Genomic DNA, 18,240 nt, shown 5'->3' with positions numbered 1-18,240 from the left:
GTAGAAGATGACTTATAAATAGAAGATGATCACATGGCCTAAAATGAAAAGAACCTTCAAAACCTGAAAAATAAGTTCTCTAGAAAGAAGAGGACAGACCAACTCTAAATGCAAGCTGGTGACATTAATTGGTTCTGACACTTCCACCCAACTATTCTGAGAAATTGTATAGAAAAAAACCTGAAATTTCAGTTCTTTTATTTTTACTACAGAGATATTCTTTTATTCATTCAAGCTAAAATCGAGACAATCCTCAATTTCAAAAGCTTTCTGAATTAACACATATCTAGTTATTTATAAATAGAGACAACTAAACAGACATGTGATTACAAATCGGCTTACCCACTTTCTTCTTAGATTTGTTTTTCCTGTAACACATTCTTTCTAAGCAGGCAGCACCCTTCACCTTGGTGGGAACACACCCTGCTTCTTGTCCTGTCATCAGGTTTTAGCAACTGTGTGTTAAGTTTATGTGACATATTTTGTTGTCTGTGAAAGCCAGGAACTTCTGAAATCTTGAACTTCTGGACTGCAGCTGTCCTCTCAAGCATAGTGTAAAAATGTAAAAAGGAAAAACAAGTTGAGGAGGGAGAAAGCATTATTCTAGGCATCACCCACTAGAGAGCCGAAAGTCTGCCATGTGTATGGGTATAGCATGAAGAACGTTAGCATTGGTATTTCAGTTAGCAGGTAACTGAAATCCTCAGTGACTACGTCTTCCTTGTGGGGTCATAAATAAGTCCACATCATGGATGGTTGTGAGCCACCACGTGGGTGCTGGGAATTAAACTGAGGACCTCTGGAAGATCAATCAGTGCTCTCAACCTCTGAGCCAACTCCCCAGCCAGGTGGTGGTGGGTGGTGGTGGCGGCGGCGGCGGCGGCGGCGGCGGCGGCGGCGCACGCCTTTAATCCCAGCACTCAGGAGGCAGAGCCAGGTGGATCTCTGTGAGTTCGAGACCAGCCTGGGCTACCAAGTGAGTTCCAGGAAAGGCGAAAAGCTACACAGAGAAACCCTGTCTCGAAAAACCAAAAAATTAAATAAATAAATAAATAAATAAATAAATAAATAAATAAATAAATAAATAAATAAGTCCACATCGATTGACTCTTCACTCGCTTTACTAATAAAGAATGTCACCAATCGGGACTTCGGGAATTAAAATGTCGAGGAAATCAAGGGCAGTTCCTGACAGTTTGAGAAGACGCAGCGGTGTTGAAAACCAAAAGACTGATCTGGATTGAAACGATGGCCATTATATTTGTAGCATGGGAAAGGGAAGAGAATGAATGGCATCTTCAGTAAGCAAAGGATAAAGTGAAGGGTTGTTCAAATCTTAGATGGTCTTTTTTTTTTTTTTTTTCTCTGTGTAGCTTTGGATCCTGTCCTGGAACATAGTGCAGGCTGGCCTTGAAGTCACAGAGATCCGCCTGGCTCTGCCTCCCAGTGCTGGGATTAAAGGCGTGCACTGCCGCCGCCGCCGCCGCCGCCACCACCACCAACCACCACCACCGCCTGGCTTAGATGGTCTTTTAATAAAAAATAAAAAAAACCCGGAGCCAGATATTGGGGTGAAAACTGAAAGATCAGAGAAGCAGAGCAAGCTACAGCCAACCTCACCTCACCAACTCCTCAACTGATCCCGTTTCCACGAATCCTCAGACTGAAAGCCTCTGAGTCCTCACCTGAAAGGGTCTCAGCTGAACTGCTTTAGTTCCTGTTTCCTCACGCCTTATATACCTTTCTCGGTCCAGCCATGTCACTTTCTGGGATTAAAGGTGTGTGTGCTTCCAAGTACTGGGATTAAAGGTGTGTGCCACCACTGCCTGGCTCTGTTTCCAGTGTGGCCTTGAACTCACAGGGTGGATCTCTGCCTCCCGGAGTGATAGGATTAAGGGTGTGTGCCACCGCTGTCTGGCCTCTATGTCTAATCTAGTGGCTGGCTCTGTCCTCCAATCCCCAGGCAAGTTTATTAGGGTACACAATATATCACTACAATGAAGAGTATGGCAGAATCCGGGCATGTTTGGGATGCTAGGATCCGACTTAGCCGGAGCAGGGCTTGTGGGCTGCATAATAAGAGTAGAGAGAAAAGATTCTGGTTAGCAGGATTTCACATGATTTAGAAAGTCAGATAGAAGAGCATAGTGCGAATGATTTGTTCAGTTTCATGTATTTGTTTTGACCTTGGCCAGCTGTTGAGGAGAGAAGGAGTTCTAGATACACCAGATCATGGAATCAGAGCACACAATTTTTACTTAAAGAAAATTAAAGAAGTAAATTCTTCCAAAGAGCTTTTGTCTGGATTTCTTCCTTTGCACACTTTGGGATTCTTCAATAATGATTTTATTTTGACTTATCTTCTCAGATAAATGTTCATAGGCACTAAGATAAATTTATGTGTATTGAAAATTCTCAGACGCTTGCATAGAATGTTCACAACTCACAATACATTAATGAGAGGGGAATTTTTTTTTTCTCTGCTCCCTAAGGTCAGTGCTAGAGAGCTTGTGAATTAAACTAATAAAATACAGAGTAAGAGCAGGAAAGGCAAGCAGATTTTTAAAAGATTTATTTTATTTTTAATTGTGTGCACGAGTGTGTGTGTGTGTGTGTGTGTGTGTGTGTGTGTGTGTACACAAATGTGATATGAGTGAAGTGCCCATCACAGAGGCCAGGAGAGAGTGTTGGATCCCAGGCAGACAGAGCCACAGTAGTTGGTTGCAAGCTGCCCTGTGTGGCTGCTGGGAACCAACTTGGGTCCTCTTCAAGAGCAGCAAGTGCTCTTCACTGCTGAGCCATCTCTCCAGATCCAGCAAACAGTTTTTATTTCAGAGGCTTTATAGTTGACAGGGGGGAAAAGGTGAAAAAATAAATATTTAGAAGCAGGGCATATATACCATTTTAACAAAGGAAAAAGTTAAAATAACATAAAGTAGTAAAAAAACGAACAGCTGCACATAACCCCATCACAACAGCCATGCTTCATGCAGCTGTTGGCAGCTGTTGGCATCTGTAGGCAGCCATTGCTCGAACTGCATTCAAACAGGGAGTGGTAGCCAGTCAGATGTCTTCATACTGCTCTATTTTATGTATCTTGTTCCTGCTCTTATCTGGAAACGTATTCAGCATTTTTTTTTTTCAGGCGCAGAGCTCTCTGAACCTATTCTGGTTCTGAGGACTACCCAAGTCTGGAATCACAGATGAAGCCCAGAGATCTTTAAGCTAAATTTGTTGTAATTTTGTCTTTTAACAAACTCCACTTCTGGTGAGTGTGAATTAGTAGGAATAAAATCAAGAGTATACTCTATTCTGGTTTTTTTGTTTGTTTGTTTTGGTTTTGGTTTTTTTTTTGAGGCAAGGTCTCTCTCTCTATGCAGCTTTGTGCCTTTCCTGGAACTCACTTTGTAGACCAGGCTGGCCTCGAACTCACAGATATCTGCCTGCTTCTGCCTCCCGAGTGCTGGGATTAAAGGCGTGAGCCACCACCGCGCGGCTCTATTCTGTTAACAAATATTCACTAGATCCTTAATACAATTAAGACAGATGTAGGTCTGGACTGTGAATAGAATAGTCCTTTATGAATTTGGAGAGCTGGGCACAGTTGTGTATGCCTATAATCCCAGCACTCAGGAACTGAGGATCTAGAATCGAAGACCTGTCTGTGCCACATAGAGAGACTCTGTATCAACAACAACAATTTTAAAGTGGTCTGGGAGCAGAAATCCAGTTAACTGCATAAGGATGCAGATATATAAACAAATGAAGCAGATTGATGCTAAAAAAAAAATGGTGACTACATCTCGGCTGGCTGAATGTATGTAAAGAGGTCATATTTCAAAGCATCCATTGAAGTTAATGGTAAATGTTTGCATACGTCACCTTGGATATTTAAACTACCCTGGGACAGTTGCACACTGATAAGTGTTTAATAATTGGCTCTTTGGGATGAAATCCGGAAGTGCAGTATCAACTAATTTCTGAGGGTAATGACTTTCGGAGACCACTAGAGGGATATCTGCTTTCAAGTCTCTTGGCTGTTGTCAAGCCTCTGAAAGGGCTTCAGTGATAATGGCTGGGAAGGGATGTACACACACGCACTGGTACATGGCATTCTCAGCATAGTATAGACAGAAGACACGTAAACTGCCCCAAAGCGCCGTAAACTGACTAAGGGATGGACTTGCAGTGCTGACCAAGAGCTGTCGGTATAGCTCATTGGATTCTATATCTCTTTGTTTGCTGGTATTTTTTTTTGCATGGTCAGTATCTCAAAAGTCCTAAATGGGAACAATTGCCTCCTACAAGCTTATAGGAATGAAGTTCATAACACCACTTGCAGACCAGGGGGAAGAACAGGCATAAAAAGTCAAAGATACATTTAGGCTAGGCAAACAAATAAACTTCTAGACTATGCAAGTCATCAGTTGTGGTCGGATTTTTCTTTGGGCCACCAGCTCACAAATAATGACATGGAGACTTATGAATTATGAAAGCTTGGCCTTAGCTTAGGCTTGTCTTTAATTAGCTCTTATAGGTTAAACTAACCCATTTCTATTTATTCTACCTCCCGTCACTTACCATCCATCCTGCTTCCTCGACGTCTCTCTCATGTACCTAGATTCCTCCTCCTACTTCCTCTCTCTGCCCGGAAGTTCTGCCTACACTTCCTACATAGCTATTGGCCGTTTAGCTTTTTATTAAACCAATCACAGAAATATACCCTCACACAGTGTACAAACATCCCACAATAATGAATATAGTGGATTAACTTGATAGTAGTGTTTATTGAGAACTTACTAATGCTAGGGAAACTTTTGACTCCTTTCATTTTCCTTTTTCCTCTTCTCTTTCCTTCCCTCCCACCTGCCTTCCTGTCTGTTGTGGTATTTGTTCTTCCCATGACCTTGGGCTATAGGGCCCGAAGGAGGCGGTACTTTCCTGCTGTTGTGACCTCTTAAAAGGTAAGGGGGAAGGGTCACAAGTCCCTTCTCCCTGCTGCCTGCTTCCTGGTCTGATAGAACCAGCCAGGTGGATTCACTAAGGTCAGAACAGAGGATGACTTCAGCTGTTTACTCCATTCTGTATTGAGTGTATTTTCTCAATTTATATCTTAATTAATTACCCATTAAATAGACTCCCGTGGATTGATCTTAGCACTTGCCCTCCTTCCTCAGGGATGAAAGGAGGTCCTTATGACCCTTAGAAGGCAAGCATCCAACCACTGAAGTATATTCTCAGTCCTTAAAAAAACAAAACAAAAAAAACCATTGTGTTTTGAGATGAAGTCTCACCGAGTTTCTCAGTGTAACCTTGAACTTACTTTGTAGTTCTGGCAGGCTGTGACTCTATGATCCTCCTGCCTCCGTCTCCAGAGTAGCTGCGATTACAGCCATGTGCCTTTAAGCTTGGCCTCTTGGCTAAATTTCTCATTTATTCTTCATTGCATTCTTGTGAAATTATATTATTATTGACCTCCTATAATATATACACAAACAGGAACAGAGGGAAACAGTGTTTTCAGTGGGAAGGCAGAGATTAACTCTAATTTGGTTGGATCAAAAGCTGATGTTTTAAACAAAAAGCAGACGCTAGCACTAAAGTGAGAGACCTTAGTAACCCAAAAGGCCGTGGAAGCCTTGGGCTTAGTGCAATGCACTGAATCCTTTATTAGGGGCCATGAATGAGCTGGTTTGGTAGCACAGGCCTGTACGTCCCAGCTACTCAGTGGGCTGAGGCAGGAGGATCCTAAATTTAAGATCAGTCTGGGCAACTTAGTGAGACATTGTCTCAAAATAAAAAGTGGGAAGAGGGCTGGGTATACAGCTCAGTGGTAGAGCATTTGCCTAACATGCAAGAGGCCATAGGTTCAGTCTCTGTCTCTCTGTGTCTCTGTCTCTCTTTCTCCCTATCTCTGCCTCTGTCTCTGTCTCTCTCTCTCTCATATAGGGGAAATAAATTCTAAAGATGGAAACAAACACCTTCAGTTTGAGTCCCTCACAACTAAATTCTAAAAAGATATGTGCTCACTCCTCAGATTCCTGTGTTGTTTATTTATCTTACTTTCGTCTGTGATTTGTTTTCAGTTTCCGAAGAAATAAATACAATTTGGTAATACCAAGTGTTGTTTTAGCCATTAATCCTAACCCCCCTCCAGTTGTTCTGGGAAGAGTTGGCTCATTTCCCCCTCTGCCCGTCAGAATGATTAATTAGACTTCATTTCCTGCTGATGTCTCCACCGTCCTTTTCTTACCTCCGATGACTAATAACACTTCTACCAAGTCCAAACAAATGGCCACAGTATCTAGTGTTTTATTTTTGGAAGTCCTCCCCAAGCCAAAATACATCGAACCGCGCACAGACAGCAGTTTAGAAATTCCTGGCTAGGATTCCTGCCCCGAACAGCCGCACTTGATATGGCTAGATGGCCCGTTGACTGGCACCCTGGGTGGCATCGTGCCCGCGTGAGAGTTGCCAAGCTATCTGAATCAAAAATAGGCCCCGGAGTTGCGATAAATCCAGACGGGCAGCCTGCTCAACAACCCGGTGAGGGGCCCTATCTTCTTCAGGAAGTATCCCTAGGGCGGCCCTAGAACATCAATGCCGCATGTCTTCCTCTACACTTGACATCGGTGGACACTTCCAGTCTGTGACAGAAGGATGGAGAGAACCAGAGTGGGAAAGAAGACAGGAGGCTTTGTAGGTGGGGCGAGCAAGGCGGAGACCAATGCGTCACAGCCGAGGCTCCAAGTCCGTTACGATCTGGAGCTCACTGGCTCTGGAGCATTTGATGCCAGTACCAAGAGATACCTTATTTCAAGGCCAGTGATGAGCAAAATGGAAAGCAGAGGCCAGCCAGGGATTGGCTTGTCAAACTGCTCCTAGTTGTGACAGAGCTCCCTCCACACACATACTTACTAGTCAACACGGCTACCAAGTGAATCCTTCGGGCAGAAAAGAGCCCCTACCCAAGACACAGACCCAGAGAAAGCAGTTTAGATGCACCATCAACCCGGGTCATGGGCAAACTCAGGGGATGAGAACCACAGCTGTTTAGACAGTTCTAGAGATCCCCCTAAGCTCGGCATGGCTTTTTGTCAATTTCTCAGTGAAATAAAGACGTCTGGTGTTCTAAATATATGTGTGCACATGGGATGACTTCAGGTTCTGGATTTGTGGGGCTCTGGCTCTGCCCTGTGGCTAATTTAAGGCTCGGGAAGGTTAACAACAGGCCCGGGGTCATTTTACACATAATCCGCATCTGTAAATTAAGAATTAGATTTAAATATACCTCACAGCATTACCAGCTTCCACTGAGGTGGTCTGTGCAAAGTGCTTACAAAAAAAAAAAAAAAAGTCAGTCCATAGGAATCGCTGTGATTTTTTTTTTTTTTTTTTTGGAATCAACTCCTTTGTACGTGTGAATTGTCACACTGACCTCCGTCATTGGTAATTCTGAAAAAAATCATAAAATATGAACATAAAACACTATAGGTCGGGACTCTAGTGTCACTATCACTATTTGTGTGTGTGGTATGTGTGTGTCTGTATATGTGTGTTTGTGTGTACATGTGTGTGTATGTCTGTGTATGTATCTCTGAGCATATACATGTGTCTATATATGTGTATGTCTGTGTGTGTATGTCTGCGTGTGTCTGTATATGTCTGTATGCGTGTATGCAAATGTGTGTCTGTATATGTGTGTATGTGCATATGTGTGTATGTATATATACATGTGTGTGTGTGTGTGTCTCTGTGTGTCTATGTATATGTCTGTATGTCTGTGTGTGTGTCTGTCTGTATATGTGTGTATATGTATGTGTATGTCTGTGTGTCTATGTATGTGTCTCCCTCTCTCTCTATGTGTGTACACATGAATGCATAGCTAAAGATCAAACCCAGGGCCTCATGCCTTTTCACAAGTGTAAGTCCTGATGACATTTTTTTTTCTTAAAGCAAACGTGTATGCACCACAGTATGACCATCTCACTCTCAGAAGACACTGAGACCCAAAGGTTTAAGGAACTCTTCCGGTCTTTGGTCGCTGAGCAAATTGCCACGGTCACATAGCAACTAGGAAGAAATAAACAGCAAACCAATTCTGCTTTTCAGAAAACAAAAATAATACAGTGGTTTTAAAAGCAAATAATGAGGGGTCAGCAAGTGGGTAAAAAGGCTTGCTGCCAAGCCCAAGTGACCTGGGTTCGATCCCTGGTACCCGTATGGTAGAAGAAATGAACCACCTCCCAAAGGCAATCCTCTAACACACACACACACACACACACACACACACACACACACACACACACACACGGCCTTATCAGTGCAAGGTTATTTGCAAATTCTGATCCTACATCCCATCTTTAAAATCCGTATCACATTGATTTATTATTATTTTTTTTTAATTTTCTCTGTTTAAAGAAAGAGAGGTTTATTTTGGCACGTAGTCCAGGGGATACAGTGATGGAGGGGGAGGAAGATCGGTCCATGGAGCTGGTACACAGAAGCAGAGGAGAGCTGATTGTATGGTTTCTTTTTTTGTAAATTTTATTTATTTACTTACTGTCTGTGTCTGTGTGTACACACGTGTCTATGTATGTGTATCTCTCTCTCTCACACTCTGTGTGTGTGTATGTGTGTACGTGGAGGTCAGAGGGCAACCCTTGGGACTCACTTCTCACCCTCTACCCTGTGAGTTCTGGGGACTGAACTCGGGTTGTCCGGCTGGCCAGTAAAATGCCACTATTCTCTGAGCCACCTCACCAGCCCATCATGTTTGACTTCTTAAGGTGATAAACCCAACATCTTGCAAGTCAGTGTAACTCCTTCAGAGAAGCGACTCCTCTCCCTGCATCCTATAAACAGACTTCTTCTGTTCCCACTGGAGCTTCATTTATGACCGTCCGTGACTGCTTTTATTATTTGTGTTTTGTTTGTGTGTGTTTTTAAAGACAGGTTCATTTTCTGTTTCCCAGGCTGGCTGTGACTGAACTCAACATCCTCTTCTCCTGTGGGATCAAAGAATCTTTAAGACGTTTAAACTAGGCCATTACTTGGGACTTGTTTATTTGTGTCTATTTCCAATTTACACACTGTGAAGTCCTTCAGGGAAGGGACCTCTACAGTTCCCGTTTTCTATCACCTACCATATAGTCCAGTCAGCACACAATAAAGTATGTTTAAGGCACATTTAATAAACCAGGCAGTAATGGCACATGCCTTTAATTTCAGCCCTCAGGAAGCAGAGGCAGGTGGATCTCTGAGTTCAAGGCCAGCCTGGTCTACAGAGAGTTCCAGGCCAGCCAGGGCTACACAGAGAAACCTTGTCTCAAAAAAAAAAAAAAAAAAGATACATTATTTAAATAAATGCATGAATATATGCAGGAAATTAAGTATGAGGCAGTATAAGTAGACATAAAGCAGCCATGACATCTTAACACACAGAAATATCCAGCATATGCTTGTCTATTTGTATCTTGGATCAACGTCAGAGACTTTGATTGACAGATCCTGGATAGCACAGCCCTAGCTGCCTTGGAGGACCCGAGTTAAGGACACTGCCTGAGGACTATTGTTGTTAAGAGCATTATTTTTAGTCTTTCTAGTTAGTGGAATGCATTCCTTCGTGGGGAATTTAAAGTGCTTAAGTCTCTTGTCAACTTAATTGTCACAATTCCAGGAGCCCTGTGAGTCCAGGATTATCACCTTATTTCATGAATGAGGAAGCTGCAGAGGCTTAACTCATTCAAAGCTACTCAGGTAGCGTTTAGAAGGGAGATTAGCAACGCTTTTCCTATTCTTTCTACTGTTCTACTGAACAGCCACTGACTTTAGCATCAGGGCACTCAACGCTTCACTGCTGCTGAGAAACCCCAAGCATTCAAAACCTCAAGGGCCCCACAGCTCCACACATTAGAGCTGCCACAATCAATTGCATCCCTGGGTCAGATTCCTTTTCCCTCCTGGCATTTTTGCAGCTTGATGCTCAGCTACTGGGGAATTCCTTTCTCAGAGCTTGCTGCATCATTTGCAGAGCTGGATGCAAAGGAAAAGCCTTGGCTGGTTGCTTAAAAGTTATCAAGGGCGTGAAGACGGACTCTGCAGAGCATTGAGGCAAGTGTGTGGCCTTTGGGAGGCTGCTCACTCTTGCAAATAGCTTTTCCCATCTGTCTTCTTGTCTTCCAGGACCCTCATCAGGTTTTACTCAGTTATTGTCTGTAACATGTATGTTTTCTTCTATTTGGATTGATAATACCTATGCAGCATAGCCTCTATGATGGCCTTCGGATGGAATTTCTAAAATAAAAATTTAAAATTATTATTAATTATTATTGTTTGTGTATATGACTCTGGGGAGCGGGGTCATATATGCCATGGTGTACATGTGGCAAGCAGAAGACAACTTTGTGGCACTGGTTCTGTCCTTCCAATCTCCTCCTCTGTTACGGGTTTGTTTATGTCATTAGACTCTTAGTTTAACTTTGGTAGTTTGGATAAATCAAGAAATTTATCCTAGGGGCTGGAGAGATGGCTCAGAGGTTGAGAGCACTGGCTGTTCTTCCTGAGGTCCAGAGTTCAATTCCCAGCAACCACATGGTGGCTCATGACTGTCTATAATGAGATCTGATGCCCCCTTCTGGCATGCAAGCAGAACACTGTATATATAATAAATAAATCTTTTTTTTTTTTAAGAAATTTATCCATCTTCTTTGATTTTCCAACTTAATGGAGTACATTCTTTTTTTAATACTCCTTTATAATATTCTGAATTTCTTTGGTGTCTGTTATAATGTTTCCTTGTTCATTCCCGAGTCTGTTCATTTGTATCTTTTCTTTCTCTCTTGTATGCATGTTTCTATTTCTACTGTGAATTCTGACGTCTGAACTTTGGTATCCAGGACTGCATGGCCAGAGCCTTTATTCACTGAGCTATACCAAGCAGAAATATTGTCTTATTTTTGTTTGCCGCTGTCAGGCCTGGTGCAGTGTTTGGCTTATAGTCATTGCTTAAATCACGGTGTAAGTGTGTGAGTGCGTGCGTGTGTGTGTGTGTGTGTGTGTGTGTGTGCATGATTAAGGATAAACTATAATACTGCAACACCAGTCTACAAGGAAAGGGTATTTGCTTATCTTTCACCTAGTGTAGTAACTCCTGAATTCACAGCAGTGAGGGGCAGCTAGGAATTAGAAAGTATTGTTGAAAGAATGAATAATGCACCAGATGGAAAGTGGCCTCCTGAAGTGTGTCCTCGATTCATTTCTGCCAGATGCGCTTTTCGCTGCCTTCTTTATTGGGTCTTTGAATTTGAAAGACACCAAACATGCCTTACGGTCAAAGTTCATGTAGCCCCAGGAAAAGTTGAAGACATGAACTGCAGGAGTCCTGTAAGTTTGGTGAAATCCTTCACTTGCTTTATTTTAATGTCACAATGGCTGGTTTAAGAAAATATCAGCAAGAGAATCCAAACTCTCTGTAGAAAACCGTAACATCTACATGTAGAACCCCCTAGAATACCTAATTCTGAGCACCCAAATCTTTCCAACTCTCTTTTCAGCCAGGAAGTGATCTAATACAGCTGCTCACAGAATCAAAATATAGTCATAAAATGTGCAGCTGATTGCTTCCTTTCCACATTTATCATTAGGGAAATGGAAGTTCCTGAGGCACAATAGTTTTCACACATTAATTTGGGCTTTATGAAGGCCCTCAGGTATCGGACTGCCACACCACACATACTGTACTCATGTCTGGTGCCCATGGAGGCACTGGGGCACTGGATCCCCTAAAACTGGAGTTGTAGATAACTATAAGCTACCATGTGGGTTCTGGGAACCAAACCTGGGTCCTCTGCAGGAGCAGCGAGTGCTCTGAGCCATCTCCCCAATTCTCAAGAGTTACTTTTCAAGACGAGAATTCTTCCTTCTCTTAATCCAGTCTTACAAAAACATCTCGCTTAATTCTTAGCCTTTGGGATGACTTTGAGGAAAATACTTGTTGAGAACAAGAACTAATAAGCTGCCAGAGTGAGGGCCAGAATGCTAAAGTGATCTTGAAACTAGAAATGAGGTTCTTGCTCCTCTCCCGGCTAGTCACTCACCCTCTGAACAAGCACCATCATGTGAACCATTAAATAGTCCCTCCTTTTTATTTATGAATCATTTTACTATGATTCTTTAAAACCAGTCCTTTGTCAGGGGCTGGAGAGATGGCTCAGTGGTTAAGAGCCCTGACTGTTCTTCCAGAGGACCTGGGTTCAATTCCCAGCACCCACATGGCAGCTCACAACTGTCTGAAACTCCAAGATCTGACACCTTCACACAGACATACATGCAGGCAAAACACCAATGCAAATAAAGTAAAAATAAGTAAATTATTTTTAAATAACCAGTCCTTTGTCAATCTTTATAACTGCTTTGACTCTATAGAAATAAATGCTAACCACATGCCTTCAAGTGGATCTTATTACAGAAGATTCCTGCTTAAACTATCCCATACAGGGAAATTATTCCATGAGAACAGTCAAAACTGGTGCAACCATTTGCTTGGGGGAAACCTTGAGGTGAGGGCCTTGCCTCACTTTGCTTTAAAAATGAAAATACAAGTGGTGGTGTGGTAGTATGAGTTCAGTTTCCATGAGCATACTACCTGTCTGCTAAAAAAACACAGTCTTTCATTTTTTTTTCCACCAGAATTTGTTTAGTGGTAAGAAGACATTTTAGTTTTCCACTCTCCTTTGAGCTCATTCGTCCTAATAGGTACAGTGCCAGACTTTGACATTTCCCTAAACTGTACCAGGCTGTTAAGTGTATATTTGAAAACTGACTCATTATATCGTTCCTGTCCTCTCTCGCTTAGTATTTCCTGCACCCGAGGACAAGTCCATTTGCCTAAATGTGGAGAATGTCAGCTGCACTCTGCAAAACAAATGAATACCTCTGATGGCCTTTGACCCCAGCTCTAGTCTCAAGCATAAACCCCCTATCCAGCCCAGGAGAGATCTATAAAGGAAGGAACATGAAGACATCAGCCGACAGAGACAATGAGCAGTAACAGAATGCCAGGAGCAGGTGGCAGCAGATTCCATCCCTTTCACAGGACACTGAGCAAGAAGGAAGACTCAAGGGCACCGTTCAGAGGAGCACACTGTGAAGGGCTTCCATCAGCACTGTCTCGAAAAGACATGCTCAGCTGCCATCAGCCGGCTGAGCGCCGGATGAGCCCCTTTGCGAAGGAGAAATGCCGGAAACTATATTATAATCTTGAAGGACTTTAGACCTAGCACAGAGGCGAAGAAAAATAGGAATGCTTCACAGATTACCCCCCTCACCTGAGCTCCCCAGGAGGTATCTTTCACATTTCTGTGGTTCCTGCTCCTGTGGGCAGAGAGGTCAGGTCACTATTCTGGGAACTGATACAGGGGCAGTCGATTTGGCTCTGCTCATGCATGCTCTTGAGTGGACTGAAGCAGCCATAAAGTTTGGCTCCTTAGTATGGAATCACACCTGATATGAAGCTGTCCCCTAAGGAGGTGTGAAACACAAAAATCCCCCAGACAGTAGGAAGTGTGGCTGTAGCTGAGTGTGCTTGTGGAACACCCGCTTGTTTATATGTTGCAAAGGAAACTCTGAAATGCATTCTAAATAGAGTCCTGTACGCTTCGTTGAAAGATCCATCGTTTGTGGTTTAGCTGGAAGATGGAGAATCTTCTAGAGACTTTGTCAAAATATTACAAAAAACATTTGCCAGAATACCTAATATTCATCTAGCATTTGTGAAGAGTTAGAAACTGCGCAATCTTTTCTCAAGCATTGTCTCATAGGTTCATTACGAAATTATTTCACAAAGGAGCTATTATGGTCTCCACAGCAAAGGAAACCTGTTTAGAAAGACCAAATAAAGAAAAGGTAACCCAGGACTTTCTGTCTCTGTTGAAAATACATGCACAGCTGAAACCTGGGGGCAGAGGCTTGTAATTCCAGCAACTCGAGGCTGACACAGGAGAATAACATGTCCAGGGTATGTCTGGGCCATAATGTGAGTTCAAGACCAGCCTGAGCAACTTGGTGGGGCTTTGTCTTAAAATTAAAAAGTAAAAAGGGGTGGGGCTGGAGAGATGGCTCAGAGGTTAAGAACACTTGTTGCTCTTCCAAAGGTCTTGAGTTCGATTCCCTGCAACCACATGGTGGCTCACAACCATCTGTAATGAGATCTCATGCCCTCTTCTGGCCTGCAGGGATACGTGCAGACAGAACACTGTATATATAATGAACAAATAAATCTTTTAAAAAAAAAGAAAAGAAAAGGGGCCAGGGACATCACCTCAGGCAGAGTGGTTGCCCAACATGAGCAAAGTCCCGTATTTGATCCCCAGTTCAGGAAAATACAAAAATTCACTCCTAGGTTAAAACAGGCTGCATGTTCAATAAAATTAAGAAACAATCATGACAGAAATGTGAAGAGTGAGGACCAGCCCACGGAATGGCCAGCCAGTAAGAACACAGTAATTCAAGGCAGGTTACATGTTGGCTTCACATACAGCAAAATAATTTCACAATAGCTGGTCTGTCCAGGTAACAATCCTGCCTTTGAAATACTAACTTTGAAAACTGCAAGCAATATGCCCTCCTTTTTTTTTTTTTTTACATTTCTTGAAATTGCTTTTAATTTTTATATAGTATATTTTAACCATATTCTTTCCCCTCTCCCAAGTCCTTCCACATCCTCCCCATCTCACTACCCACCCAACTTCATGTTCCTTTTTCTCTCTCTCCCAAAACAGCAACAACAAAAAAAGAAAAAAGAGAAAGAAAAGAAATAGAAAACTAAGCAAAACAAAAACTAAAAAGACAAAAAAAAATAACAAACCATAATAACAACAAAAAGGCGCGCGCGCGCGCGCGCGCGCACACACACACACACACACACACACACACACACACACACACACACACACCGTGTCTGTTTTCCTCTGGTCAGCTAACTACTCCTGAGCATAAAGGCCCGCCCTGGAGTGTGGCTGACATACCAGGGTCACTCCATTAGATAAAGCTGGTTTTGCCTTTCCTAGCAGGTATCAGTCGGAAATAGCTTCTTGGTAAGGTATGGGACTTTGTGACCACTTCCCTTTCTCAGTGGTGAGATTTCATCTGGTTTGAACCTGTGCAGGTCCTGTGCATGCTGCCGCAGTCTGTTCACACGTGCATCAGTCCTTGTTGTGTCTGGAAGACAGTTTCGATGGAGTCATCCCCTACCTCTGGTTCTGACAATCTTTCTGCCTCATTTGTGACGTAGACCCTCGAACCCTGACTGCACAGCTTACTATCTTTTGCTCCCAGGATTTGTGCGAAGCTACAACCTAGTTCCTCTCATCTATTCGGTGTTTCTGCTCAGTGAGACCGTTAGGTCAAGGTCCCTGCGCTGTCAGGAATTCTCATTCTAGGAGTTGCTTTCACACACATGATTAACAGGGTCAGGGTCTCTCCAGAAACAGCCCCGAGTGAGTCAAGGGAAGCCGCTTGAGCAGAGATGCCAGGTCTGAAAACGCTAACATTTTTGCCCACTAGGGGGCAGTGCTTGAAAGACTAACAGTCCTTACCTTTGAGCTTAGGCCGGACCGAGAACAATGACCTCCTTGTTATTTCCCGACCCACATGCAGAACACATAAAGGTTTTATTTCTTTGCAGAAAAGAGGTACAAAAGACGTTTGCTCTAACTGGAGGCAGAAGTCAACGATGATGAGTCACTTGCTGAGCTCAGAGAAAGAGATGCCGGGGCACTTAATAATCAGAATCACTAAAGCATACATAAAAGAAAGTATGTCTAAAGGCGAGGTGGGCGCCTTTAATCCCAGCACCCAAGAGGCAGAGGCAGATTTCTGAGTTCGAGGCCAGCCAGGGCTACAAAGAGAAACTCACTCTCTCTCTCTCTCTCTCTCTCTCTCTCTCTCTCTCTCTCTCTCTCTCTCTCTCTCTCTCTCTCTCTCTCACACACACACACACACACACACACACACACACACACACAAGAAAAAAAACAGAAAAAGAAAATGTATTTATAAAAGTGAAATCTTTCCATAATAAACTCTTAAGGGGAAGGTATTTGTCAAAGCTATGCCTAGGTGGCAGGAAAAACAACAACAAAAACAAACAAACAAACAAACAAATCAAACCTGGTTGCTCTGGTTTCAAAACATTAAAATTTGCTCTGGTGAATAACTGATTTAATAAACAACACATTTTCCTTCTTTGGTGTGTGCAATCGTTGCCCATGCTGCATTGTACACAATACAGGCAATATCTGCATGGAATAATATGTAATCCTATGAAGCAGTTAAATTTTGCTCTTTGAAGAAGGAACGGAACATTGGATGGGAGTGGTGAAAGGTGTTTTTGCAGATAGATGTAAAAGCTGTATAAGTCCCTTGTTGACCTGCTTCAATCTTCAACAGGAACAGCATGAACCAGATACAGACTACCGAAGTGGAAGCCATTGTTTCTTTAAACCCTAATTAAAGCCCAGGGAGGTGGAAGAATCGGTTGAGCATTCCTGCTCTGCAAAAGGAAACCAGAGAGGGTGGGAGAGAGAAAAGCTCCAGACAGCTTCTTGAAGAATGCCTGATTCAAAACTGCTTATTTTTCCTTAAAGTCAACCCCTGGAATTCACTCGTCACCATGGAGTTACTGAATGCTCGTGGAATTACAGAATAGGAACACATTGGCAAAGCTAGAAAAACAGTGAGTGATTACAGAATGTTGTAAAAATCTCTTTTGCTCATCTTAGGGATAAATGGATAAAGCCACCAACACAAGTGAAGCATGAGGTTACTGGATCCCGGTGACTTCAAAGTATCCTGGAATTCTTTTAGCGGAAATCAGAAATCCTCTCCATAGATTTGCCATGGAAGACAGTCCAGACAGAGGGTACCACATCTACCCCAAGCCAGTCAAACAGGCCCCTTTGCTCTAAAAGTTGGCATGGTAGCTATGGTAGCTACCTACCTCAGCATCAACTCCCCTAGTTGGGGGGAGTTGATAACTCCACTGTGTGAGAAGTGTTGGGGTTCATTCCCACTGACTTCTGCCTTTGACTTAAAAGAACAGTGTAGAAAGCAAGTTTACAAACAAACAAACAAACAAAGAGAAACATCTGGAAGATCAAGTTTTGTTTTCCCAGTCTTTCTTAGCTGTGTGACCCCGTGTGGCCCTGCCCGGGGCTAACCATTAGGTGACACACAACTCTCTTTGCAGAATGGGATGATAGACACACTCACATCACAGGATAAATGGGCAGGAAATAAGGGCAAAGGCAGCTCGGATGCCCTTCACAGAGCTCTTCTGTTATGGGCCCCGTCATGATCTCACAGGCTTCGCCGATTTCAAAGGCATAGGCTGTCACGTGGAGTATATAAAAATTTAGCCGCAGATCATAGAGACCCAATTATTCATGTTCTAAAGGACCTTAAGCTTTCAAAACCTTCGAATAGTGTTTGCTTTGTTTTTATGAGGAATGTATTCCCATAAGCTGCAGTTGTAGAATATTTGACCAGAAGAGGCGTCAGTGATCTTTCTAGAACCCCCCCCCCCAATCCTTCTACACCCCTGTGCTGCTAATAGTTTTGTTTTGTTTTTTGTTTTTTTTTTTTTCCTGGAGTCAATAGTAAATTTTTAGAGGAACTGGTGTCCTGGTTTTCAGCTCGGGAGTTTGGGTAGCCGAGAACTACAAACACAGGACTAAGATCCAGTCTAAAGATAAAGTGACTTCAAAACCAGTATATTATCCAGAGAGAGTGGCTAATTAAAGAATTCGAAAGTGTATAGCTGGTCATAAATATATTTATAAGAAACACTGACACTTTGACACCAGAAGTAATGAGAAGTACGTGTACAAATGCTATTTATTATGTGTAGTCACTCAGCAACCAGGCTATTTCTAGTCTTATCAGAATCAACATGGTAATAAAATGTCTCCCTGTCCTTCCAGCCTCCTTATTAAAATGCATTAAATTTGTTTTTCTCATACATAGGGAGATAAGGTTATTAATTACACAAACTGCTTATCAGCAAAATATAAAACAGCAGGAGAAGCTAAGAAGGGAAAAAAAAGGCTGGGTTGAAAGAAATTTGGGGTACAGGAAATCGTAGAGGGTGAATATAGAATCCAAACATGTGAGACTTAACTTTTAAAATTCAAATGTTTCCTCTGGAAGAGCAGTCAGGAAAAACACTAATGCACATAAAAT

General features: G+C 42.7%; 1 long non-coding RNA gene across 1 annotated transcript; it reads right to left on the bottom strand.

Annotated features, from left to right (window-relative positions):
- Nucleotides 1-2,557: 2,557 nt before the first annotated feature.
- LOC143269160 (uncharacterized) lies at nt 2,558-15,259 on the bottom strand. Its single transcript, XR_013045551.1, has 3 exons — nt 15,027-15,259; nt 5,324-5,478; nt 2,558-2,838 (listed from the first exon to the last, which is right to left on the bottom strand). It is a non-coding gene; the product is annotated as an uncharacterized LOC143269160 (long non-coding RNA).
- Between the last annotated feature and the right edge of the window lie 2,981 nt (nt 15,260-18,240).

Source organism: Peromyscus maniculatus, chromosome 18 (genome assembly GCF_049852395.1).
Source record: "Peromyscus maniculatus bairdii isolate BWxNUB_F1_BW_parent chromosome 18, HU_Pman_BW_mat_3.1, whole genome shotgun sequence".
Lineage (NCBI taxonomy): Eukaryota > Metazoa > Chordata > Mammalia > Rodentia > Cricetidae > Peromyscus > Peromyscus maniculatus.
The sequence above is the reverse complement of the archived record's forward strand: the minus strand, read 5'-3'. Positions and strand labels throughout refer to the sequence as shown.